Source organism: Bos grunniens, chromosome 24, assembly GCF_055505025.1.
Source record: "Bos grunniens cultivar Pamir isolate PY7600 chromosome 24, Bosgru_T2T1.0, whole genome shotgun sequence".
In the NCBI taxonomy this organism is placed as follows: Eukaryota; Metazoa; Chordata; class Mammalia; order Artiodactyla; family Bovidae; genus Bos; species Bos grunniens.
In genome coordinates, this window is record NC_141188.1 from 1430945 (window position 1) to 1458941 (window position 27997).

At 40.8% G+C, this 27997-nt stretch overlaps 1 pseudogene across 1 annotated transcript; it reads right to left on the minus strand.

Annotated features, from left to right (window-relative positions):
* Positions 1 to 484: 484 nt before the first annotated feature.
* On the minus strand, positions 485 to 26770 carry LOC147345783 (F-box only protein 16-like; annotated as a pseudogene). Its single transcript, XR_015153346.1, has 5 exons — positions 26766 to 26770; positions 26005 to 26138; positions 17478 to 17512; positions 6523 to 6729; positions 485 to 651 (listed from the first exon to the last, which is right to left on the minus strand). The product of XR_015153346.1 is annotated as an F-box only protein 16-like (transcript).
* Between the last annotated feature and the right edge of the window lie 1227 nt (positions 26771 to 27997).

Consider the following 27997-nt stretch of genomic DNA (forward strand, 5'->3'; position numbering starts at 1 on the left):
TAATTAACTGTGACTATAAGAATGAACATAAACTTTGGTTGCAATGCATAGAAAACCACTAGAAAAATTTATGCTCATACTATTTACTGTTTACAATTCTATGTAAGGACTTTACATTGCTAGTTTCTAAAGTGAAAAGAACTTTAATATGCCCATTATGCCATTTCCTAATTACTAATTTTTTGCAAACTTTTCTTTATTAATGATAGAAACATAAACATTCAGTTTGCCTGGTAGAATCACAGAAAATTTGAATTAGTTAAGTAAAATTTGATGACCCATAGGTAATAAATACTGCACATTACCCACAGAATCCCAGTGTCAGAATTGTGTACTGTAGGCATCAGAGACACAGAAATCCAGGAATCTGGAGAGAATGAGGAGCTCCAAGTCATAACCTGGTGGAACTGTGGTTTGTGAGTGTCAGATTACTTTCAACTAACATGGATATCTTGAAAAGAGCTGTTAAGTTCTTAGAACAAGGGAATTTTGAAGTCATGGTATATTTCTTTTGAAACAATGGCCTTCTCCAACTTAGTTCTAGAATTCCTAAGTAGCTGGTGTTAGTAATTCTTCTTTTCCTAAATTTACCTTGGGCTTGGTAACATGGAGTTCTTTCACCATTTGAATATAATGCTTCTTCCATACACCCTGCTCATAGGGAGTTGGGGAGACATTGATATACCAGTTAAACCGTAAACATTTTAGCATCCAGAGGTGATCCAGTTCAGTTAAATTCTTCCAATGCCAGCTCACCTGGAGAAACAATGTTAAAAAACTATTCAGGTTACATGTCCACTTTCTCTAGGTTTTGAGCCGTCACCCTGGTACTGAGAGAACTTCTTTATTTTTTTTTTCTGGAGTGGGTTGCCATGCCCTCCTCCAAGGGATCTTCCTGACCCAGGGATCGAATCTACTTCTCTGCACTGCAGGCGGGTTCTTTACCACTGAGCCACCGGGGAAGTGGATTCATGGATTCATTCATGAATGAATCAGAGCAAACATAATTTTAACTTGATAAACCAGGCCTGGAATTCACAAGTAGTTTCTTTTTGGTCCTTTTTTCCAAATCACAACCAAGTTACTTCTTACCTTAAGTGCTTCCTAACAAGGCAGGAAGATTTTTTTTTAATTGGAGGATAATTACAACATTATGATGGTTTTGCCATACATTGGCCATAGGTATACATGTGTCCCCTCCAACCTGAACACCACTTCCACCTCCCTCCCCATCCCATCCCTCCAGGTTCTCACAGAGCACTGGCTTTGGGTAACACTTTTTCTTTTCTTTTCTTTTTTTTAATGTTAATTCAGACAGAATCCAAGTCAACTAATATTTATTGAGCACCTATTAACCATCCTTGTCACAACCTGAAGGGTAGTATAATTAATATTCTCCCCTTGCAAATGGGGAAACTAAGCTTCAGATAAGACTTTGGAACTTCCTAAAGATCTCTGGCTATCCCAAAGCCTTTGACTGTGTGGATCACAACAAACTGTGGAAAATTCTGAAAGAGATGGGAATACCAGACCACCTGACCTGCCTCTTGAGAAACCTGTATGCAGGTCAGGAAGCAACAGTTAGAACTGGACATGGAAAAACAGACTGGTTCCAAATAGGAAAAGGAGTACATCAAGGCTGTATATTGTCACCCAGCTTATTAACTTATATGCAGAGTACATCATGAGAAATGCTGGGCTGGAGAAAGCACAAGCTGGAATCAAGATTGCTGGGAGAAATATCAATGACCTCAGATATGCAAGTGACACCACCCTTATGGCAGAAAGTCAAGAAGAACTAAAGAGCCTCTTGATGAAAGAGGAGAGTGAAAAAGTTGGCTTAAAGCTCAACATTCAGAAAACTAAGATCATGGCATCCAGTCCCATCACTTCATGGCAAAATTGATGGAGAAACAGTGGCTGACTATTTTTCTGGGCTCCAAAATCACTGCAGATGATGATTGAAGCCATGAAATTAAAAGGTGCTTACTCCTTCGAAGGAAAGTTATGACCAACTTAGACAGCATATTAAAAAGAAGAGATGTTACTTTGCCAACAAAGGTCCGTCTAGCCAAGGCTATGGTTTTTCCAGTAGTCATGTATGGATGTGAGAGTTGGACTATAAAGAAAGCTGAGTGCCAAAGAATTGATGCTTTTGTACTGTGGTGTTCGAGAAGACTCTTAAAAGTGCCTTGGACAGCAAGGAGATCCAACCAGTCCATCCTAAAGGAGATCAGTCCTGGGTGTTTATTGGAGGGACAGATGTTGAAGCTGAAACTCCATTACTTTGGTCACCTGATGCAAAGAGCTGACTCATTTGAAAAGACCCTGATGTTGGGAAAGAATGAAGGCAGGAGGAGAAGGGGACAACAGAGGATGAGATGGTTGGATGGCATCACCAACTCAATGGATGTGAGTTTGGGTAAACTCCGGGAGTTGGTGATGGACAGGGAGGCCTGGTGTGCTGCGATTCATGGGGTCACAAAGAGTCAGACACGACTGAGTGACTGAACTGAATTGAACTGAAGGATCTCTGGGAGTCTGCATATGAACATTGTATGAAGGCTACAGAAACTCCAGTTGGCACATTGCTTATTTTTTTCATGATATGCCTCTGTTTTCCCTCCATGCTTATGATTTACCTAAATATATAAAGGGAACACAATGACTAATACTATATTGATGTGTCCTAAATAAGATTCAATGAAGATTCAATGAAGCAGTAAGTATTTGTCCTGGGGACTTCCCTGGTGGTCTAGTGGCTAAGATTCTATGCTTTCAGTGCAGGGGGCCAGGGTTTGATCCCTAGTTAGGGAACTGGATTCCACGTGCTGCAACTGACACCTGGTGCAGCCAAATTAATACATTTTTTAAAAAGTATTCTGTACATTCCACTTTCATAGCATTATGGTCAATCCTACATATCCAGAAAATGGTGGAGGTGACCCTATTATGTGTAGTAGTTTTTAAAATAATTTATTCCAGGTTTTAAATAAGTCTTAGTAGAAACTAGAGTCAAGTCCATATATAAAGTTCAGACTAGGCATTCCATATCTCTTAACATGAATTGCAGAGATGGTAGCTAGTCTTCACATTCATTTCATCTTTGGAAAACTGGCCTCTTTTTCAAGGTTAACTCAATAATAAATAATGTTTGAGTGCCCCCAAAAGGAGCAGAACACTCTGTAATGGAACTCACTACCCATCCATCTGTTTATCTATCTGTCTGTCTTCCTCCCTCCTTCCATCCATTGTGTACGGAGTTTCAAAGTTACCCAAACTCACGTCCATTGAGTTGGTGATGCCATCCAACCATCTCATCCTCTGTTGTCCCCTTCTCCTCTTGCCTTCAATCTTTCCCAACATCAGGGTCTTTTCAAATGAGTCAGCTCTTCGCATCAGGTGGCCAGTGTGTTATGTCCAGGATTATTTTATGGGCTGAAGATAAGACATGTAGAGGAGAGGGAAGCAGAGGTGGGGCACAAATAGGAGAAACAGTAGGTTCAGGATCTAGATGGAGGAAAAGGCTTAGAGGATCTTATACAACACTGCAGGCAGAAACAGAGATCACAACCACTTTGTGCAACCCAGAATGAAACTGCACTACCCTTAATCCTCATATGGTTAGTTAATTCAATCAAGATCTGGGGTTTGGGAGGGAGGGGATGGGGAGAAAGTTTTTCTCAACTCTCATCCTTTTCCTCTTTTGACTTAGATCGGGTTTAGACCTGGGTAGTTAAGTTGGGGTTCCCCCTCCCCTGCACAGGGGATAGATAAAATTTTGCTTTGTTTTTGATTTTTGCTGCTTTTTGTTTGTTTAAAACTAAACAGGAATGAGGAAAGTTGAGGGTGGGGAAGCTCTTTCAAAACTGTAAGACAACCGCCACCACATTTTCAAACAGCTCAAAGCTCATCTTGGTGCAATGACTTTATTGTTTACTTTAAATCTAGCTAAAGAACAATTGCCTCACAGTCAGTTCTGGGAAATAAAATAAAATGTTGAAATCTACCAAGATTGACATATGGTACACATAGATGATAAGATTATCTATTTCGTATCACATCTCCCTGGAATGATAACATTCTCATTGTGAAAAACATGGAAAATTCTGAGAAACCTGAAGAAAAACAATACCCAGAACCCTGTCAATCAGAGATGACCAAACATTATCAACAAGCTGGTAGAGTTATTTTCCTTTCTGTTTTTCAGGTATATATGAGAGCAAAATTGGGAAACTGCATGCAATTTAAAATCATGCTTTCTTCATTTTACACATAATAAGCATCTCTGTTCTTCCAAAACATGTTTTCTAATGACTGCCTAATAATTCTTTATATGGCAGAATGATACTCTATTACTGGGCATTTAAACCACTATGTTTTTTTAAAAAACAAATTGTTTCAATTTTAGAATAATATGTGTACATCAATACTAAATTCAAAGGTACCAAGGGGCACACTGTAAAAAATGTAAAAAAAAAAAAAAAAAGCCTCTCTCATCCTTGTCATATAGCCACTCATTTCCCTCTGTGAATGTAACCATTGTTACTGGCTTCTTGTGTGCCATTCCAGAAGAGCAACAAATATGGATACATTCTTTTATTCTTCCAAAGTGGTAGGATAATTCTGCACCTTTGTTGTTTTATTGATGATATATTGAGGAGACAGTTGCAACCAGTCTGCTATTAGCAGACATTTCCATTGTTTCCAACCTTTTGCTACTACAAACAATGATGCAATATTCTTATATAGACATACATTTTGCATGTGTTGAAGTATACCCATCAGACAAATTCCAAGAAGTGGAACTACTGGCCAAAGGTAATCTTGGTTTTTTTTAATTAAAAAGATTTTTAAAGTTTTTAGCCATGTCTCATGGCTTGCAGAATCTGTTCCCCGACCAGGGATCAAACTCACACCCTTGGTAGTGAAAGCCACTGGATTGCCAGGGAATGTCCAGGAATCTTTATTTAAAAATTGGGTACTACCAAATTGTTCTCCTTGGTGTTTGCATCAATTTATCTATGAAGGTGCAACATATGAAGGTGCTTGTTTCCCCACACCCCTAACAATATAAAATGTTATCATTAAAAAAGAAACTCAATCCATCTGAGTCACAAACGATGGCATGAAAATGAGGCTAAGCATTTTATCTATTTTCGAAACATCTGCTTTTCTTTCTGTGAACTATTTGTTCACTTCCTTTGCTCATTTTTCTGCTAGGCTTTGCTTTTTTTCCCTTCTTAATGTAGATTTATAATCGTTCTTTAAAAAATAAGAAAATTACCCCTTTGCTGGCAATATGTTTTTCCCCGGTTTATTTTAATTTTGGGGGGCCACACTGCAGCAGCTTGTGGGTTCATAGTCTCCCGGCCAGGGGCTGAACCTGAGCCCTCATCAGTGAAAGCACTGAGTCCTAACCACTCCCAGGGAGCTCCCTCCTGTTTACTGTCTGTATTTATGTACAGTTTTCTTCTCAATGGAGAAAATTTTAACTTTTATAATCACAACTTAAAATCTTGCTTTCTTTATATATAAATCATATATAATATATATACAAAATGTATAAAATAAATAAAGATTTTAAGTTATACATTTTCTCTTGAGGCTCTGAATATTATAGATTACTCATAAAGTCTTCCTTCCCTAGATTTCCTTTAATTACATTTTTTCCCCTTTAGTCATGCCTGGTGGCTTACAGGATCTTAGTTCCCCAAACAGGGATTGAACTTCTGCCCTCAGCAGTGAAAGAGCAGAGACTTAACCACTGGACCAGGGAATTCCCTCCTTTGAGTAGGGAATGGTTTTCCATAATTTCATATCAATCTTTTATCCTTCTAGAATTTTTTTCCAGATACTGCCCAATTGTCCCAGCACCAATTATTAAATACGTCATCTATCTTACTGCATTCATTTTCTTAATTTTAAAAACTAAAGTTACCCTGTGAATGCACAGTAACAGGGAATTTCTGGTCTTTCTAGACTATGAAAAGAAATCAACAAAATGACTATCAATTTTATATCTTAAAAAATTACTTGAATACACCGTGAAATTATTTGTAAGAAAATAATGGTCAGATGCTTTTCCAACCTGTGAGCACATTTGCCCACTCTGAACTCCTTTAGTCTCACATGCTTCTGTATTTATCACATTAGCACCTTATTTCATGCTTTTCTATTTATGAATGGCCTGCACTCTACACTCTTAAGTTTTACTATGGTCCTCTGCTGTGCAATATAAGGCTATTCTGATGATGAACCATTATATACATGTGTATATATTTCCCCAACTGGCTAATACTATTTTACAGACACTTAGCAATGGCTTACTTTTTCTCCCCTTTGAGCACTAACTGCACAGCCAGACACAAAGAGATGGGGCCAATCCAAACTGTGCAAACGAAACGCGGTGAGCATCTTGTCGGTGCTCGGTTTTGTATGCATGTTTTCTTTTTTCCCTCAGGGTTCAGTGTTTTCTAGGCTGTCTTTACAAAACACCGAACCCTGCTTCTTTATCTGTGCCTGTGCACAGTGACAAAGGCTTTGGGGGTCCAGGAAAGAAAAGATGTATAAAGATAACACCTTTGGGAGCTTGGTCGTAAAATCCAGAGCTTCTGCTGGAATTTTCTCCTGAAGCTTTCAACAGCAGAACTTTTGCTGTGACAGGGAGCAGCGTTCTAACAGGACTGTCAGGATTCTTCTCCTCTGAGTGTCCATCCATTTGTCAAACTGGAAAAAAAAGAAAAGCAAAGCAAAAAAAAAAAAAAAAGCTCCAGGTTTAGTCTGACACCAGAGACGCATTATGAAAGAGATAAAGAACTGCATAGAAAGTGAGTTTAGTAACTTATTCTTAACGAATTGCATGCATTTCTTTCCGTAACAAGTACACCCCGTGTTTTTCCACCTACCTGTTCTTTCTCACATGTGTGTGTGTGAGCCCAAGCAAGGCCGGTGTGGACATAGACATGCACTTGACCTCAAAACTTGGAGTTACAGAAAAATTTGGGAGCTGGTCATAGTCGTAAACTGAGAATATATACAGACTTGTAAAATGTAGATCTTTAACTTCTGATGGGGCTATATCCCAATTAATCCATCATAAGTTGAAAGTATCATAAATTAAAAATGCACATAATACACTTAACCTACCAAACATCCTAGCTTAGCCCAGTCTACCTTAACGTGCTCAGAACGCTTACATGAACCCTGATGCTCCTTGCTGTTGTTTAGTCGCTCAGTCATGTCCAGCTGTTTTGTGACCCCATAGACTGTAGCTCAGCAGGCTCCTGTGTCCATGGGATTCTCCAGGCAAGAATACTGGAGTGGGTTGCCGTGCCCTCCTCCATGGGATCTTCCTGACCCAGGAATCAAACCTGAGTCTCTGCATTGACAGAGGTATTCTTTATCACTGAGCCACCAGGGAAGCCCTCACATGAACCTACAGTTGGGCAAAATCATCTACCACAAAGCCTATTTTAGAAGAAAGCGTTGACTAGTTCATGTAATTTATTGACTACTACACCTGGAGAAGGGAATGGCAACCCACTGCAGTATTCTTGCCTGGAGAGTTCCATAGACAGAGGAGCCTGGTGGGCTACAGGCCATGGGGTTGCACAGAGTTGGACATGACTGACACAACTTAGCATGTATACAAGCACACTGAATGTGAAACCAGAATGGCTGTCTGGGTACTGATGGTTTTAAGTGTATTTGGCCTGTACTCTTGTGACCGAGTGGCTGACTGGGAGCTGTGGCTCAGTGGCTGCCCAGAACCATAAATAAGTATCCTACTGCACATGGCTAGCCACCCCTCCCCCAAAAAACCCAAATACAAAATTTTAAATATGGTATCCACTGAACGTCTATCACTTTTGCATCACTGTAAAGCCAAAAAGTTGCTAAGCCAAAGCATCTTAAGCCACGGACTGTCTGTACAACCTTAAGAGAAGACACCTGGGCAGTCAGTCTTCGCCCATAGTTTACATCAGCTCATTAGTGATTAAAACTCCAGGACCAGAAACAAACCTTTGCATTCACAGTTAGAGATAAGGCAATACAAGCAAATATCTCTGAGAAGGGGGAGTATATAGGGTTAAAGTCCTGTGTGTGTGTGTGTTCTCAGTCACTCACTCTTGTCTGACTCTTTGCTGAGCCCGCTAGGCTCCTCTGTCCATGGAATTTTCCAGGCAAGAATACTGGGATGAGGTGCCATTTCCTATTCCTAGGGATCTTCCCGACCCAGGGATCGAACTTGTGTCTTTTGGGTCTCCTGCATTGGCAGGTGGATTCTTTACTAAACACTAGCACCACCTGGGAAGCTCCAGTTAAAGTCTTGCTGCTGCTGCTGCTAAGTCGCTTCAGTCGTGTCTGACTCTGTGCGACCCCATAGACGGCTGCCCACCAGGCTCCCCCGTCCCTTGGATTCTCCAGGCAAGAACACTGGAGTGGGTTGCCATTTCCTTCTCCAATGCATGAAGGTGAAAAAAGAAAGTGAAGTCGCTCAGTTGTGTCTGACTCTTAGCGACCCCATGCACTGCAGCTTACCAGGCTCCTCAGCCCATGGGATTTTCCAGGCAAGAGTACTGGAGTGGGGTGCCATCGCCTTCTCCGAGTTAAAGTCCTACTAATATGTAAATGATTGATATGATTGGAAAGGAAAAGTTGATAGGAGGACCTGGGGAAAAAAAAAAAAAGAGTGCCAGAGACAGGAAGTACATGCCAAAGCAATCTGGGGCATACCAAACAAACGCGTGGGTTACTTCACAATTTTCCCCAGTGATGACCCCAAACCAGTCCCAAGATTAGTGACTCATCAAAGATGAGAGCGTGAGAGCTGGCCAAAATCAAAAGAAAGGTTCTTATGGGAACAGCTAGCAGCGGAAGGAGCTGTTATCAGAGTCTAAACCTCTGTTTTTCTTCTTTAGTCCATTAGAGAAGAGAAAACAGGAAAGTTTGGGGCTACCTGTATTTTATACACTATTGCATTTCACCAATAGGTATCTGCTAGTTAGTATAAAGTAATCAGAATTTTATAATACTTTACTTTTAATCATAAAATACATTGACCACCTAAAAAGGCATGACAGTGAAAGTGAAGGCATTTCCAACTCTTTGCGACCCCATGGACTGTAGCCTATCAGGCTTCCCTGTCCATGGGATTTTCCAGGCAAGAGTGCTGGAGTGGATTGCCATTTCCTTCTTCAGGGGATCTTCCCGACCCAGGAATCGAACCTGGGTTTCCCGCATTACAGGCAGATGCTTTTACCATCTGAGCCACCAAGGAAGCCCTTAAAAAAAAAAAAAAAAGCATATAAAGTAAAAATGTATTTTAAGCCTTATGACAAGTCAAACTTCTTTGTAATAATTTTTTTTATTAGTTGGAATACTTCTTGATTAAAACCATTCACTGTGGGACTTCCTTGGAAGTCCAGTGGTTAAGAATCTGCCAGTGCAGTGGACATGGGTTCCATCCCTGGTCTGGGATGATTCCACCTGCTGCAAGGCAAGTAAGCCTGAGAGCCACAACTCCTGAGCCCACATGCCACAGCCCCTGAAGCACAAGCACCCTAGAGCCTGTGCTCTGCAACCAGAGAAGCCACTGCAGTAGGAAGACTGCGTCCTTCAAGTAGGGAGGAATGGTCCCATGCTCACGACAACTAGGGAAAGCCCGCACACAGCAACGAAGACGCAGCCCAACCATAAACAAATAAATAAAAAGAATCTGCCTTCCAAGGCAAGGGACTAGGGTTGATAACCTGCTCGGGGAACTAAGAGCCCACATTCCACAACTGGAGAAAGCCTGTGTTACAACAAAGACCCAGTGCAGCCAAACCAAAGATTTTTAAATAAAACAAAAACTATTCACTGTTACCAGATCTTTTCAGCGCTCATCAATCTCACTTTGGACGCTATCATTCAAGGGGGAGGGGGGACTCTCAAATGAAAAAAAAAATCAGAAACCTTAATTTACAAATAAGTGAATAAAATGTATTCATGTATGGATGTTCCCAGATTTCCTCTCCGCCTGTTTCTGCACAGTCCATATTTCTAACATAATATGAGACTTCTTTCCTTTGGGGATGGGTTATTAGAATGATAGAGAAGCCAGACCAGAGTGGTGAGGGCCAGGGGAAGGACCAGCCCATGATGCTGCAGTGATCTCTAAAACAAGGAGCCAGTAGGGGGCATATGGAGACAGGAGAGCTGCAGGGTTTTGGCGTGTAGGCAGTTTGTGGCGGTTCAGACTGTAACTGCCTTTCCAGCAGTTATACAGTGTGAGAGAACTGGGGAATGAAGAAAGGGGATCTGGTAAGTAGTGTTATGAGTTCTGAATTGACTCCCCTGTGATTTTTCTTTGAGAGACAACATGAAAATTGGTATTCATCTTTAAAATTACTTTGGGCAGTGCTACGTGCTACTCTGTAGAAACTGAGCTATGTGGGGACCCAGGATGATGAGGGAAGAAATGTTTATGAGATATAATTATCACTATAGTAAATCAGAAATAACCCCAAATGCCTCACAATAGTGAATCAGCTCAGCAACATGATAAGAGAGAATACGGCATTACATGTATACCTGTGATGGGTTCATTTTGATATTTGGCAAAACTAATACAATTATGTAAAGTTTAAAAATAAAATAAAATTTTAAAAAAATTAATCAAAAAAAAAAAAAAAAGGATGCATGGGGGCTTTGGGAGTGAGGCCATTCAGAGTCTCACTAAGAATCTCTTAATTTCTTCCTTTACACATTGATTGAATAATTATATCGAAATTTAGAGTTACTGGGAAGATTAAAGAAATGAAAATATGTATAAAATTCCTAAAAGAGTGTATGACTCATTGTACTCATGGTAGCGAATGTTATAAACAGTGGTCCCCAAACTTTTTGGCACCAGGGACCAGTTTCATAGAAGATAATTCTTCCACGGACGGGGGGAACAGGCAGGGAGGGATGGCTTCGGGGTGATTCAAGCGCATTGCATTTTATTGTAGTTCAGTCACTCAGTCATGTCTGACTCTGCAACTCCATGGGCTGCAGCATGCCAGACTTCCCTGTCCTTCACCATCTGCTGGAGCTGGCTCACACTCACCTCCATTGGGTCAGTGATGTTTTCCTACCCTCTGGTCCTCTGTCGTCCCCTTCTCCTCCTGCCTTTAATCTTTCCCAGCATCAGTCTTTTCTAATGAGTTGGCTCTTCACATCCGGTGGCCCAAGTATGGAGTTTCAGCGTCAGCATCAGTCCTTCCAATGAATAATCAGGACTGACTTCCTTTAGGATTGACTGGTTTGATCTCCTTGCAGTTCAAGGGACTCTCAAGAGTCTTCTCCAACACCACAGTTCAAAAGCATCCATTCTTCATCACTCAGCCTTCTTTATGGTTCAACTCTCGCATCCATACATGACTCCTGGAAAAACTACAGCATTACATTTATTGTGCACTTTATTTCTAATGTGATACCACTGCTGATCTGATGAGAGGTACCAATGGGTCTGTGGCCCAGAGGTTGGGGACCCCTGTTAGAACATATCATAGTGATGTTAAAAATAATAAGCATGAGGGGTAAATCATTAGATATACAATAATTAAATTACAAAGCATAAAGTTACCATGTTTGTACATTAACAAGGACAGGAAGCACATTTGCAAGGATTGAGGTCAGCTCAATTATTGTCACGGATGCCCAGAAGAAGAGAACAGGCTCAGATTGAAGAACAGTGATTTAGAATGAATATAAAAGAACATTAGGATTATAAAGTGCTGAAGAAATCTATAAAAGAAAACATTCAAACCTTTTCCTCTAGAGATTAAAAAGATAATTACATTGGTTTCTCATTTATTTCCCTGATTATAACAGTCAAAGATAATTTATATTTGGCTTTGATAGGTGTTCTTCCCTGGGGGGTTTCTCCTTTCTAATTGTGTTTATTTAGTCTAATAGAAAACGAATTTGCATTCCTTGAACTTCTACCAGTTGAAGGTGGGTAGATGACTGAGAAGAATGCTTAATAGCTGGGGGAAATCCCCTTGGAATTTAAAAGGTGCTGGGAATAATCCAAAAAGTAGATAATCCATGGAAGAATTAACTGTACATGAATTTGGTAATCGCCCAGTATCTTTCTCTTTTTTAAAAAAATTGCTAAATTGAAGCATTGTTATTTTACAATCTTTTAGGTATCTAGCATATTGATTTATATATGTATACACACACACACACACACACACACACACATTCTGTTTTAGATTCTTTTCCGCTGTAGGTTATAATAAATATTGGATATAGTTCCTTGTGCTATACAGTGGGTTCCTGGGTTTGTTTTTTGTTTTTTTTTTTTTCAAATCTATTATATATATATAGTAGTATATATATATATCTGTCCCACATCTCTTGCTTCAGCTCTTCAAGAAAAAAGAGCCATACCATCACAGCCAGGTATCTAATGTGTGAGGTAGGGGAGCAGCTAAGACCGTTTTCTTATCCTAGTACCATGTATGATACCTCATTTTACAGTTAGTTCCTTTTTAATATTAACATCATATAATTAGTATACAACATTGTGCTACATTATTTTATGCTATACTATCTTATATGACCATCACTGGTGACTCAGTGGAAAAGAATACGTCTGCCAAGCAGGAGACAGGGGGTCAATCCCTGGGTCAGGAAGATCCCTTGAAGAAGGAAATGGCAACTGGCTCCAGTATTCTTGCTTGGGAAATCACATGGACAGAGGAGCCTGGTGGGTTTACAGTCCACGGGGTCGCAAAAGACTCAGACATGACTTAGTTACTAAACAGCAACAATACTATCTTATATCATATCATAATTATATCTTATAGTTACTTTTAATGCCTTTCGGGATTTCTTGACAATAGGATTGTGAAAATCCCATTTTCAGAGTAGTTGTTACAAGGATTCTTGCTGCACTTTCAAGATGTGAGGACCATTGCTAGGGCATCAGCGCCACTCATCGCACACCAAATGGCAAGGAAAGGAAAGTTCTCAGGCAGTGAGGTCAAGATGAAGGAAGAGGCTGTTATTCTTTTTTTTTTTTTTTTTTTTTGCTTTTTGGTTATATTATCCTGGGCTTCACTGGTGGCTCAGCTGGTAAAGAATCTGTCTGCAATGCAGGAGACCTGGGTTTGATCCCTGGGTTGGGAAGATCCCCTGGAGAAGAAAATGGCAACCCACGCCAATATTCTTGCTTGGAAAATCCCATGGACAGAGAAACTTGGCGGGCTATAGTTCATGGGGTCGCAAAAGAGTCAGACACGACTGAGCATGCACACATGGCTAAATATAAAATACTTTTTGGATTGTCTATCATTGAATAGCTTTCACATTACATCTTGCCCTTTACTATCCAGATTGTTTTTAAAAGTGACTTTACTTCTAATATGAGATTGAGCTTTAAAGCCAATACTTGACTCGTACAATGAAAATCCCAAGTAATGCTAAGTTTAAAAATCAGTATCCTTGGGCTTCCCTGGTGGCTCAGTGGTAAAGAATCTACCTGCCAACGCAGGTAACATGGGTTTGATCCCTGATCTGGGAAGATCCTACATGCAGCGGAGCAACTAAGCCCGTGTGCCACAACTACTGAGCCTGTGTTGATCCCATGCACCACAACTTAAACGAGAAGGCTCTAGAGCCCAGTCTCTGCAACAAGAGAAGCCCTGGCAATGAGAAGCTTGTACACCACAACTATAGAAAAGCCTGTGCAGCGAGGAAGACTCAGCACAACCATAAATAAAGGAAAATTAAAAACAAACAAAAAAAAAACCTGTATGCTTACTTACTTCTCTCCTTTCTTTTTTTTTATTGAAAGTGCATTCCTTATGCTATCAATCTGTTATGTTGTTCATAAAACACACAGACAAATAAAGCCTAAACCTAAACTGGAGAGAGAAAACTGAATAAAAATAAACTGGAAATATCCCCTTCAAACTTAATTCCTGTGGCTTTCATGGAGGTGTAAAGATTGCCATATAATCTAGTGAATTTATGGAATAAGTTTGTTGTTGGGCAAAAGAGAAAAACCAGTGAGTACCATTTATTCATTTAGAAAATATTTATTAAATGCCTGATAGCATCAAGCAATGTACAACAAGGAGCATGGTAAAACCATGCCTGACCCTATAGTTTGGCTGATTGGAGTAGAGAGATAATTAGTGATCTTTGCAAATATCAGTGACCTTTGAAATATAGGCTTCTATTAGTTATGGTAAAAGAAAAGAATTAACAAGATCTTTTCAAAAGTTTGAAGACCTTGAATTTTATCTAGGGTGATATTAAAAATGTTGAACAACTGGCAATGCTATCAACCAATCAAAATCAGCAGAGGCTGCTCAGCCATACCAATGAATTCTGCCTGAACATTAGCCCTGGTTATATTAATTTAGGGATTTACATTCATAGTAAGTAGAATGAAAATGCAAATATAGTCATTTTAAATATGTCCCTTTTTATTTTATCTATTTGCTTTTTTATAAGTCTCTTTTTTAAGTTGTTGGTAACAAAGTTAGTTTAAAAACACAAATACAATAGGAGAAAAACTTAGCTAGATTTTAAATTTCGGGTATTTCTCATTTTGCCATTTTTAGTGAATTTATTTTATAAAATTTTATTATTATTTTGAATAGATATTACCTTCACATGATTAAAAACATTCACATGATTAAAAATTCAAAAGACACAAAAGGCTCTCCAGGTAAGAGTCTCTTCCACCCTTTAGACAGTTTTCCTGTCTGAAGGAAATCAATATTGCCCCTTTTCTTGTAAAAGTAAAAGTAAAGTGAAGTCGATCAGTCATGTCCAACTCTTTGCGACCCCACAATTGTAACCTGCCAGGCTCCTCTGTCCATGGGGTTTTCCAGGCAAGAATACTGGAATGGGTTGCCATTTCTTTCTCCAGAGGATATGTAAAGTCTTCCAGAAACATTGTGTACATGACTTTTTTTTTCCTTCTTTAGGTTAGTAAATATCTTTAGACTGGAGCTTGTAGACCAGCACAGAAAAGAAGTGGTGACTAAATCAGACAAACAAGAACAGTAAGATACAGAGCTTTATGATGGATTGAATGTTTATGTCACCCCTAATTCCGAAATTGAAACCCTAACCCTGTGGTAATGACCCAGAGAGGTCCGTGGGGCCTTTGAGAGGATTAGGTCATGAGGGAGAGCATTCGCATATGGGATTGCGAGCATCCATGCTCAATCGCTCAGTTGTGTCTGACTCTTTGCCACCCCATGGATTGTAGCCCACCAGGCTTCTCTGTTGATGGGATTTCCCAGGCAAGAATACTGGAGTGGGTTGCCACTTCCTATTCCAGGGGATCTTCCTGACCCAGACAGCAAACCAGAGTTTCCTGATTGGCAGGCGGATTCTTTACCACTGAGCCACCAGGGAAGCCCTCATGAATGGGTTTAGTGTCCTTTATTAAAGAGACTACAGAGTGACCTTTAGCCCTTTTGTCATATGAAGACACATGGAGAGTCTCTGAGCCAGAAAGCAGGTTCCCAGCAGACACCGAGTCTGCTAGCACCTTGATGTTGGACTTTCCGGCCTCTAGAACTATGAGAAATAAGTTTTCTGCTGTTTATAAGCCCCCGCCCCCACCAGTGTTCTGTTATAGCACCTGGAATGGACTAAGACATATGGGAAAATGAATCTCAGTAACTCACAGGGTAGGATATTCTGTCTACTGCTATATTCTGGGGCAAAGATGCTCCGTTAAAAGGAAAGAAGGCTTTGACTGTATGCTTTAAAGATGGACTATTTCAAGTTCATTATATACATCTAGAGTTAAAGAAATCAAAGCATAATTTTTTAAAAGGGATCCTGATTTGTTTTTTTAAATTAAGGTACAATTCATACACCACACCACCCAGCATTTTCATATATTCACAAGGCTGTAAAGCCAGCACTACTGTCTAATTTCAGAACGTTTTCATTACCCCCCAAAATGAAGTCCATACCCATTACAGTCAGTCACTCCTCCCCTGCTCCCTGGCCCCTAGAAACCACTCATCTATTTTCTGTCTGTATGGATTTGTCTATTTTGAATATTTCATATAAATGGAATCATATGCTAGATGGCTTTGGTGTCTGGTTTCTTTCACTCAGCATACTATGTTCAAAGTTTATGCTGTAGCGTATATCAGTACTTCATTCTTTTTTCTTGCCTGTGCTTTTTAAAATTTAACCATTTTTAAGTGTACAGTTCAGTGACATGATGCAAACTCACACTGTTGTGCAACATCCCCACCATCCGTCTGCAGAACTGTTTTTAAAACTCAAGCTGAAACTCTACCGGTTAAGTAACATCCCTATTTCTTCATAACCTGTATTTTACTTTCTTTCTCTGTGAATTTGCCTATTCTAAGAACTTCATAAAGGTGGAGTCAAACAATATTGGTCCTTTTGTGTCTGGTTTATTTCACGTAGCACAATATCTTCAAAGTTTACTCATGAGTAGCTTGAAACAGAACTGCCTTTCATTTTCAGGCTGAACACTGTTCCATTGTTTGGCTAGACCCCATTTTGTTTATCCATTTCTCACCAAATGGACGTTTGGGTGTTTACATTTTTGACAATTATGAATAATGCCACTGTGAACATTAGTGTACACATTTTTGTATGACCATGTTTCCAGTTCTCTTGGGTGGAAGAGACTCTCAGTGAGAACTATAGAGGAATTTGATGAGTAATACACATTAGCCAGAGATGGATAAAGTCCCCTCATACAAACATTTGAGTTTCGAACTTTCAAAGATGCGGATGTGTGTTTGCATGTCCAATCACATTAGTTCATGCGTCTGGCGTGCACGGTCATGTGTGTCCATCCACTACAGGTGGCTGTGCTTTTGTGTACTTTACAGTACAGTAGAGCAGTTTTTTAATTTCAAGCCCAGGATGTCTGGAAGCAAGCTTACAAACAGCGGGGTGTAGCCAGTTGTGTTAGTTGGGTACCGAGGCTGACTGTGTTGGATTTACGATCAAATTGGACCTATGAATTCGCTTTTGGGACAGAACTCATTCATACAGAGTGGACTTACTGTACTTTGATCATGGACAATGGTCATTGAGACCGTGTTTCCTTTGAGGAAGTGTGAAAGTAACTTAGATATGGATATATAGATTTATATACATTCCTTTGTTAATGTTCTTTTTCATTATGGTTTATTCCAGGATACTAGATATAGTTCCCTGTGCTATACAGTAGGACCTTGTTGCTTAGCCATTCTAAATGTAATAGCTTGCATCTACCAACCCCAAACTCCTGGTCTGTCCTGCTCCCTCCTCTCCTCCCACTTGGCAACCACAGGTCTGATCTCTACGTCTGTGAGTCTGTTTCTGTTTTGAGGGCAGGTTCATTGGTGCCACAGTTTAGATTCCACATATAAGTGATATTCATATGGTGTTTGTCTTTCTCTTTCTGACTTAGAATCAAGTATACTTTAAATAGTTACCCATTTTCCAAGCAGAGCTCTTCTTTCTTCAAATACTTACAATTAAAAAAAAAAGATGGAATGATTTCATATTTTGTGGTTCAAAATACCCATTAAAAAGACATCATTAGGACTTCCCTGATGGTCCAGTGGTTAAATATCTGCCTGCCAATGCAGGGGACATTGGCTCAATCCTTTGTTCCAAAAGATTCCACATGCCTAGGTGCAACTGAGCACAAGTGCTACAAGAACTGAAGCCTGTATGCCCTAGAGCCCTGCTCCCCAACAAGAGAAGCCACCATAATGAGAAGCCTGCTCACTGCAGCCAGAGAGTGGCCCCTGCCTGCCAAAACTAAAGAAAGCCCATGCACAGCAATGAAAACCCAGCACAGTCAAAAATAAAATAAATGAATTTAAAAAGACATCATTAAAGGATCAATCACTAAATATTGCCAGTCTTTTCCATTTTATCAACTGAGTATAAAGAGACAGATTTTGTACCTGAAAGGGTAACTTTATTTATAACTTGGGCAAACTTTCCTTTTTCTCAGTTTCTCCATGTGAGACAATTCATCTTAGAGAATAAATAATTTTTTAAAGGCAAGAAATAAGAAAAGAATGGAACTATAAAGTGAAATCATTTTTGGAATATGAAAGGCGATGACAAAACTGACAAAGGAAAAACAGGAAAACGGACAACCTCCCTCCAAATATTTCAGCATGACTAGTATTAGAACTTGTGAAATTTATGAGTGAGTAGCTCTGTTTTTTTTTTTTTTAATTTCATGAGTTCACATACCAGTGGGTGTACATTACATATATGTTTGCATATGTGCACCTCTGGGCTTATAGCTCAGTGTTTATCTGTATAGGTTTGTTGTTATATACCATCGAGGACAGAAACTATGTCTTATTCACCTTGACTTCTCCACTGCAGAGTGCTGTATGTGGCATATTACAAGTACTCAAGCTTGCTGGAAGGAATGAATATGCTTGTGACAAATGAATATCCTTTGGATGTATGGCTACCATGTGAGTGTATTTACATATTAGTGGAGAGGTGTTTTCCTGAGCTTCAGTCACTTGTGTGTCTATCTGAATGGGTGAGGAAGGGACAACTTGAATGAGGAGGTCTGGCAGAGGAGGGCAAGCTGGAGCCAGGAAGCAAGAGACAGCAGGTAACAGGCGTGACTGTCTCTCTGGCGCCCACCCTGCGCTCTGTGGGCTTTCAAAATCGGGCTCCATGTTTTCCCTTCCTCCTGGCACTTTCTAAATTCTCTTGCACTATTCCTATTTAGAAACTAGCTCAGGGCTATTTCTTCCCTTTTGTGGAGGAGGATGAGGAGCTGGTTTCATGCTTCCAACAGATCTGTTTTCCTTTCTTTTTTTAGACTCTCAAATTCTGCTTTCAAAGGGCAGGCAAAATGGAGACTGAAATAATTGATTCAACAACAACCTCAAGGCCGTAAAATGCCATCTTTGCTACTAACCAGGGAATATCATATATCACAGGTAGACACTTTTTATACTTTAGAGAAGAAGAAAAAGAATACCATTTTCTCCTCCCTCCTAATTAACTGCCCCTTGGGCTACTAGGACCCTCAAATAACAGTGACAGATGATCTCAGAATTTCTAGATAATAGAAAGAGTAGAGGGGATTTCCTGGGTGGTCCAGTGGTTAAGATTCTGTGTTTCTGCTGCAGAAAGCAAGGGTTCAATCCCTGGTTGGGCAATTAAGGTCCCACAGGCCAATGAAGTGGTCAAAACAAGCAAACAAAGAAAAGGAAAATAGAAGAGAGCCTATAAAATAAAATTTAAAAACCTATAGAATTTTTCAGAAGACTGAAAAAGCAGGATTCAGGGCTTTCATGGTGGTCCAGGGGTTAAGAATCTGCCTGCGAATGCAGGACATACAGGTTCCATTTCTGGTCGGGGAGATTCCACATGCCTCGGGGCAGCTAAGCCAGTGATCCACAACTATTGATCCTGCACGGCCTAGAGTCCATGTACTGCAGCTAGAGAGTAGCCTCCACTCGCTGCAACTAGAGAAAGCCCTCGTGCACCAATGAAGACTCAGTGCAGCCAAGAAAAAATAAAGAATAACAAAAAAAAAAAAAAGAGAAAAATCAGGATTCACACATTTCCTGAGCCCTTCTCTTGTGTCTAACAAAGTCCTATCAAGCATCTAATTCCCTTCCTAAGTCTTGGGCACCAGCAATTTTCTGGCACCCACTGGTCTCACTCTTCTCAACTCCTCCTCCACTTGCAGCCCATGCTCCACCTGCCCTTTCTAGGATTCGCTATTGCCCGCCAGATGATTCTGTTCATTTTCTCTTCCCAGGTAGATTACAACTACTTTCCCTTATATGATCCACAGGTTCCAGGGGAAGCTCTCAACAAAACACCTGCTGAATGAACAACAACAGGAGATTCAGATGTTATAGAATTTTAGGGCTAAAAGGAATCTTAGGATCTTTTGGTTCACTTTTTCTGTTTTAGAGAGGATAAGCAGAGGCCCAAAGGGTTATCTTTATAGATTATAAAGAAAAATCATTGGTTCCAGACTGTATGTTCAGCTGAATAATATACTTGGTTCCTCACTAAAAAGCCATGTGGTGCAAGCATGCTTCAGATCAGATCAGCTCAGTCACTCAGTCGTGTCCGACTCTTTGTGACCCCATGAATCGCAGCACGCCAGGCCTCCCTGTCCATCACCAACTCCCGGAGTTCACTGAAACTCACGTCCATCGAGTCAGTGATGCCATCCAGCCATCTCATCCTCTGTCGTCCCCTTCTCCTCTTGCCCCCAATCCCTCCCAGCATCAGAGTCCTTTCCAATGAGTCAATTCTTCGCATGAGGTGGCCAAGGTACTGGACTTTCAGCTTTAGCATCACTCCTTCCAAAGAAATCCCAGGGCTTATCTCCTTCAGAATGGACTGGTTGGATCCCCTTGCAGTCCAAGAGACTCTCAAGAGCCTTCTCCAACACCACAGTTCAAAAGCATCAATTCTTTGGTGCTCAGCCTTTTTCACAGTCCAACTCTCACATCCATACATTACCACAGGAAAAACCGTAGCCTTGACTAGACGAACCTTTGTTTGCAAAGTAATGTCTCTGCTTTTGAATATGCTATCTAGGTTGGTCATAACTTTCCTTCCAAGGAGTAAGCGTCTTTTAAATTCATGGCTGCAGTCACCATCTGTAGTGACTTTAGAGCCCAGAAAAATAAAGTCTGACACTGTTTCCACTGTTTCCCCATCTATTTCCCATGAAGTGATGGGACTGAATGCCATGATCTTCATTTTCTGAGTGCTGAGCTTTAAGCCAACTTTTTCACTCTCCTCTTTCACTTTCATCAAGAGGCTTTTTAGTTCCTCTTCACTTTCTGCCAAAAGGGTGGTGTCATCTGCATATCTGAGGTTATTGATATTTCTCCTGGCAATCTTGATTCCAGCTTGTGTTTCTTCCAGTCCAGCGTTTCTCATGATGTACTCTGCACATAAGTTAAATAAACAGGGTGACAATATACAGCCTTGACGAACTCCTTTTCCTATTTGGAACCAGTCTGTTGTTCCATGTCCAGTTCTAACTGTTGCTTCCTGGCCTTCATACAAATTTCTCAAGAGGCAGATCAGGTGGTCTGGTATTCCCATCTCTTGTGCTTCGTTATGTCCAAGTCTTGGAGACCCCATGGACTGTAGCCTGCCAGGCTCCTCTGTCCATGGGATTTCCCAGGCAAGAATACTGGACTGGGTTGCCATTTCCCACTCTCAGGGAATCTCCCTGACCCATGGATCAAACCCACATCTCTTGCATGTCCTGCATTGTCAGGCAGATTCTTTATCACTAACACCTAGGAAACCCTGCTAGAACCATGGTCTTTCTATTCTGACCCCCAACCTTGATCTTCCTTATTCAGACCTCAAGCCCTACATTCTCAATGAATTGCTGCCCATGGTTTGACCTGACAGTGGGAAAAAATAACAATTAGGTCCCAGGATGACAACCTCCTTTCAAAAGGAGGTTGGGAGGACCATCGTGGTGTCCAATGACAACAGAAGGCATCAGAAAGAAAGGGGCACCGGCTTGAAGGGGTGTGGAGAGTCAGCAAGAAAGTGGCAGGGGGACTTCCCTGGTGGTCTAGTGGCTAAGACTCCAAACTCCCTATGTAGAGGCCCGAGTTCCATCTCTGGTCAGGGAACTAGATTCCACTTGCTGCAACTAAAAAGATTCCACACGCCGCATCTAGAGATCCTGCATGCCATCATGAAGACCCAGTGCAGTCAAACAAATAAATAAAATAAATATTTAAATAAATAAATAATAAATAAAGTCAGTCATTGATAATAAAATCAAATAAAGAGGGTAGGAGATAGGGTCTTTAGAGGGCCAATGACCAAGTCTAAGCAGAGTCCAAGCAAATCCAGCTCTTCACCAAAAGGCGATTAGAGTCAGGTGGGAACTGATAGGCATGAGGGGCAGAAAGAGAAACACTAGACAAACTCAGATCTGGTTCTGACTCTACCCTTGACAAGAAGTATAATTTGGAACAAATTATTTAACTGTCAGGCCCTCAGGCAGACTCAGAATCTTACAGTCTCTGGTTGGGAGCAAGTCTTCATTCCAAGGCTTTGCAATCAGATTTTTGATCTTAAAAAGCTGGAAGAGGGTTGGAAGGATAAATTAGGAGTTTGGGATTAACATATACAAACTGTTATATATAAAATAAATAACCAACAAGGACCTACTTATAGTACATACACTACTCAATATTGTGTAATCACCCATAAGGGAAAGAATCTGAAAAAGAATAGATATGTATAATTGAATCCCTTTGCTGTACACTTGAAACTAACACAACATTGTAAATCAGCCATACTTCAATTAAAATTAAAAAAGAGCCCGGAAATAGTATGACTTCAAGTGGAAAACATTAGAGAGAATCATCTTTCCTTGCAGAATGTTGCAGTTGGTTTACATCACAGTTTACTCATATCACAGTTTATTCAGAGCCTGCTGTTAAGTCAAAATCCCATGGTTGTTATTTTAGTCTGTTGACACTGTGGTTGCATATTTCACCATGTGACATCATTACCATGGAGGCATCAGACATTTTGGGGCTCCTAAATTATGACCGATGGATGGTGGTTAGGTGCTTTTTCTCAGAACACCCTTTTAACTACATGTGTACTGTACTACATGTATACTGTACTACATGTGTGAACCATATTAAAAAAAAAAAAAAGAAATGTTCATCACTTTCAATTAAAACACTAGATGGAAAAAAAAAACCTACACTAGACAGCAAAGAAATACATACTTATAAAACATTCCTCCTCTCAACGTTTTCACAAGTCCTGAATTATCTTGTAATCTGAGGATGCTATAATTTTGGCATCTACATTTGAATTCAATCTCTCTGCTTAAAGCCTCTTGCGAGGTTAAACTCCTATGAGGTTTATTTTAGACTGAGGCAGTTTCATATTTTTCATTTTACTACAGAATAGAAAAAAGGCAAAATTAAAACAAAAACCAGGGACTTCCCTAGTGGTACAGTGTTTAAGACTCCACGCTTGCAATGCAGGGTGCCTGGGTTCTATCCCTGGCCAGCAAACTAAAATCCCATATGCTGTGCAGTGTGGCCAAAACACAAAAAGAGGACCTCAAAATTACGTTGATCACTGGCAAATGCCCTGTTGTAGAAGTGTAGAAAAGCCCTTGAAGTTATCGTATGGACACGGTTTGCCCAGCTGTAAATTTAGGTATCTATTTTTAACCCCTTTCACAGTGTCAGAATGTTAGACCTGGAAGGGGCCTTTGAGGTCATCTGATCCAAGCCACTCAATTTCCAAAGGCAGGTAGTAAAGATCAGAGGCATAAGAGACTCACTGAAGTCAAGCAGGAGATTATTTAGTATAGCTGATCTGGAACCTGTGTTTTTCAAGTCTCAGCATTACTGTTCTTTGCTCGCTTTTACTTATATCTGTTTTTAAAATTATTAAATATCATTGCACTGTATACAGTAAAAAACAAAAACTCTCTCTTCCAACAGACTTCCCTCCCACTCTTCCATGTTGTCCAACATTTTAGGGGAAACCACTATTGATAGTTGGGCTTCTCTGGTGGCTCAACAAGTAAAGAACCCACCTGCCAATGCAGGAGACATAAAGAGACGTGGGTTTAATCCCTGGGATGGGAAGATTCCCTGGAGGAGGGCATGGCAACCCACTTTAATATTCTTGCCTGGAAAATTCCACGGACAGAGGAGCCTGGAGGCCTAGAGTCTGTGGAGTTGCAAAGAGTCAGACAAGACTGAGCACATGTGCACACACTATTATTAGTTTGCTGTATACATATGCAAATTCCATGTGTGTGTCTAAGTACTGATACATTCATTCACATACATATGGGTATATACACGGGCCAATATTTTTTTAATTTGTATTATATTTAATTTTTATTGAATTATAATTGACATACAATATGATGTTAGTTTCAGGTGTACAACATAGTGATTTGACAGTTTTTTTTATTTTAATTGTTTTTTTATTGAAGGATTTTGCTTGACAGAATTTTGTTGTTTTCTATCAAACGTCAACATGAATCACCCATAGGTATGCATATATCCCCTCCCTTTTGAACCTCCCTCCCTCTGTCTCGGAGAAGGCGATGGCACCCCACTCCAGTACTCTTGCCTGGAGAATCCCATGGACGGAGGAGCCTGGTAGGCTGCAGTCCATGGGGTCACGAAGAGTCGAACACGACTGAGCAACTTCACTTTCATGCATTGGAGAAGGAAATGGCAACCCACTCCAGTGTTCTTGCCTGGAGAATCCCAGGGACCGGGGAGCCTGTCGGGCTGCCGTCTATGGGGTCGCACAGAGTCGGACACGACTAAAGTGACTTGGCAGCCCCTCTCTCTCCCAACCCCACCCCTCTAGGTAGATATAGTTCCCCTGTGTGAGTTTCCTGAGCCATGCAGCAAATTCCCATTGCCTATCTATTTTACATATGGCAGGCTAAGATTTTTGAAAATAGTTTTACTCCAAACTAGAACCTAACTAAACCAAACTAAAAATGGCAGGGGGGTGATAAAATGGGAGTTCTGAACAACAAAATAAATATCATTTCTAATAGAAATTGTTATTTCTCTTATCATTGCTCATCTAGAAATAATTATGAAATTTTTAAACATTTTTATTTATTTGACTGCACTGGGTCTTAGTTGTGCCATGTGGGTTCTTTAGCTGCAGCATGCAAACTCTTGCGGCATGTGGGATCTAGTTTCCTGAACACAGATGGAACCCAGCCCCCTGCATTGGGAGCACAGACTCTGAGCCACTGGGCCACCAGGGAATTCCCTAGAAATTCTCATAAAATTTGACAAAAGCTATTCAGGCTTCCCAGGTGGAGCCAGTGTTAAAGAACTCACCTGCTGGGACTTCCTGGTGGTCCAGGGGCTAAGACTCCATGCTCCCAATGCAGGGGGCCTGGGTTTGATTTCTGGTCAGGGAACTAGATCCCACATGCTGCAACTAAGGGTTCACATGCTTCAACAAAATTGCAACCAAATAAATTAAAAAAAGAAAACTCACTTGCTAATGCAGGTGATATAAAGGACACTGGGTTCGATCCGTGGGTCATGAAGATCCCTTGGAGGAGGTCATGGCAACCTACTCCAGTATTCTTGCCTGGAGAATCCCACAGACAGAGGAGCCTGGCCAGCTATAGTCCATGGGGTCTCCAAGAGTTGGACATGACTCAGTGACTAACACACATGAAGGGGTCCTCAGTGCTATGCACGGTGGGTAGGGTGGAATTTATTCTTTGGAGCAGTCTGTTATCGCTTTTGCTTCTTAGGATTAGTTTGGTATTTTAGAAACATCATTCTGGGACCAGAATAGAGGATGGATTAGAGACAGTGAAACCAGCTGAGGGGTTACTGCAATGTGCCAGGCAAAGGGGGGTGAGTGTGTGAACTGAGAATATGGAGATGGATGTGCACAAGTCAAAGGAGAAAAGGGGTCTGGATGAAGAGACCTCGGAGGAAGACTCACAGAACCTGAAAACCAGTTGGATATGGAGGTGAAGGGGAGCTGGTTGACACTCCTCCTTCTCATCTCCTAAATCTTTAAAAAATGTTTATTAATTTATTTGGCTGTGCTGGGTCTTCGTTGCAGCACACAAGGTCTTTAGTTGCAGTATGTGGGACTGAATTTCCTGGCCAGTGATAGAACCTGGGCCCCAGCCCTGGGAGCAAAGAGTCTGGACCACCAGGGAGGTCCCTAAGATCTTTCTTTCTAAACAGGAACTTTGTCTCTCTTGCCAACTCTGGCCATGTAACTGGGGCTCAATTGAAGTTTTCTTTATTTTTGTTCTAAATGTATTTCAGTTTTTTTTCAATTAAAATTTGTGAAGAAATCCTTCATTTTTTTTTATCCCCTATACAATCCTAAGCAATTCCTTTTCATGTTTTGATTACCAAAATTTTAATGCTTTTTTTTCCTTCAAAGTATGATTTCAACTAAGACAATAGTTCTTATTACTCACCCGGTCATTCAAAAGCTGATGGTTTAGGGGTGTCCAGGTACTCATCTTTGTCTGCATTTTGGGACCATTTGTGTTTTTTGGAGGTGCAAATGCCATCATGAAATAACTGGATATTCTTCTGTAAGAAAAACTATATTTTCAGAAGAAATGAATCATACAGTCTTCAGAATACTAAAAATGCTAACACCATATAATCTTTTTCAGTACACTGGGACAGGGACTAGGGGGAGAGTGACATTTACTGGGAGTATTTTATATGTCAGGCACTTAACAGGTTTGCTCAATTAAACCCATAACAATATGGTAAGGTGGTGGGTTTTAGCTTATTTTACAGATGAAGAAAATGAGGCTCACTTTGCTTTGCCCCGAGTTATACAGACAGTAGGTGGTGAAACAGAGAATCAGACCCAGGTCTGTTTAACTCTGTTTGATTTTCATTGGACCAAGCGGAAAAAATCAGAATCACTCTTAGCTAAGAACATACCATATTGGTCAGAAAGAAGTATTTATAAAATCACTGTGCAATCTGATCTACTCCATTTTGTCCCTTGTGACCTCCTTCTTCCTCTGCTAACTTTCTGACATCTAGCTAACAAGGGCTCTAGCTTGCTACCATATTTAAGAAGTAGAATAGTACAATGGACAAGGCCAAGAATTTATATATGGACAGATTTGGGTTTATTGAGAAAAATACACTGGGGAAAATATACAGTACACCCAGTACTGTATATGTCTGCCTTCATTTTTGTGGCCTCACGGCATGTGGGATCTCAGTTCTCCCACCGGAGATGAACTCACATCCCTTGTATTGGAAATGTTGAGTCTTAACCATGGCTGCTGTTGTTCAGTCACTAAGTTGTGTCCAACTCTTTGCAACCCCATGGACTGAAGTACACCAGGCTTCCCTGTCCTTCACTATCTCCAAGTTTGCTCAGACTCATGTCCATTGAGTTGGTGATGCCATCCAACCATCTCATCCTCTCTTGCCTCCCTTCTCCTCCTGCCTTCAATCTTTCCCAGCATCAGGGGCTTCTCCAAGGAGTCGGCTCTTTGCATCAGGTGGCCAAAGTTTTGGAGCTTCAGCTGCAGCATCAGTCCTCCCAATGAATATTCAGGGTTGATTTCCTTTAGGATTGACTCATTTGATCTCCTTGCTGTCCAAGGGAGTCTCAAAGGTCTTCTCCAGTACCACAATTAAAAAGCATCGATTCTTCAATGCTCAACCTTCTTTATGATCCAATTCTAACCATTGGACAGCCAGGGAAGTCCCTGTGTATGTCTTCATTGGATTAAAGCACTCTAATTTCCATGAGGGATTACTTTTCCCTCAGTGTTTAGGGTCTGCTGGGTTGGTTAATCAAGGTGGCCTCCCCTTGCCCAGTCATAAGACTAAGCTAGGCCAGGTAACTGATGCTGGCTTATCCTTGCTTTACAGCCAAGGTGATCATTCAAAGTACCATAGATGCTCTGAGTAGACTGTTAAGCTGTTCTTAGACTCTTCTTGGAGGGGCTTCCTTGGTGGTGCTAGTGGTAAAGAATCTGCCTGCCAATTCTGGAGACATAAGAGATGCAGGTTTGATCCCTGGGCCAGGAAGATCCGCTGGAGGAGGCCATGGCAGCACACTCCAGTATTCTTGCCTGGAGAATCCCTTGGACAGAGGACCCTGGTGGGCTATGGTCCACAGGGTCACAAAGAATCAGACACAACTGAAGCAACTTAGCATGCATGCATGTCCTTTCTTATCCATTTATCTGAGCCACCTGATAGCCTTCAATAAATTTCACCTACATTAGCTAGAAGACCCTTCTTGTAGGGGAATCCCTGGTGGCTCAGATGGTAAGGAATCTGCGTGCAGTGCGGGAGACCTGGATTCGATCCCTGGGTTGGGAAGAGTCCTTGGAGGAGGGCATGGTAACCCACTCCAGCATTCTTGGCTGGAGAATCCCCATGGACGGAGGAGCCATGGAAACAACTGAGCGACTAAGCAC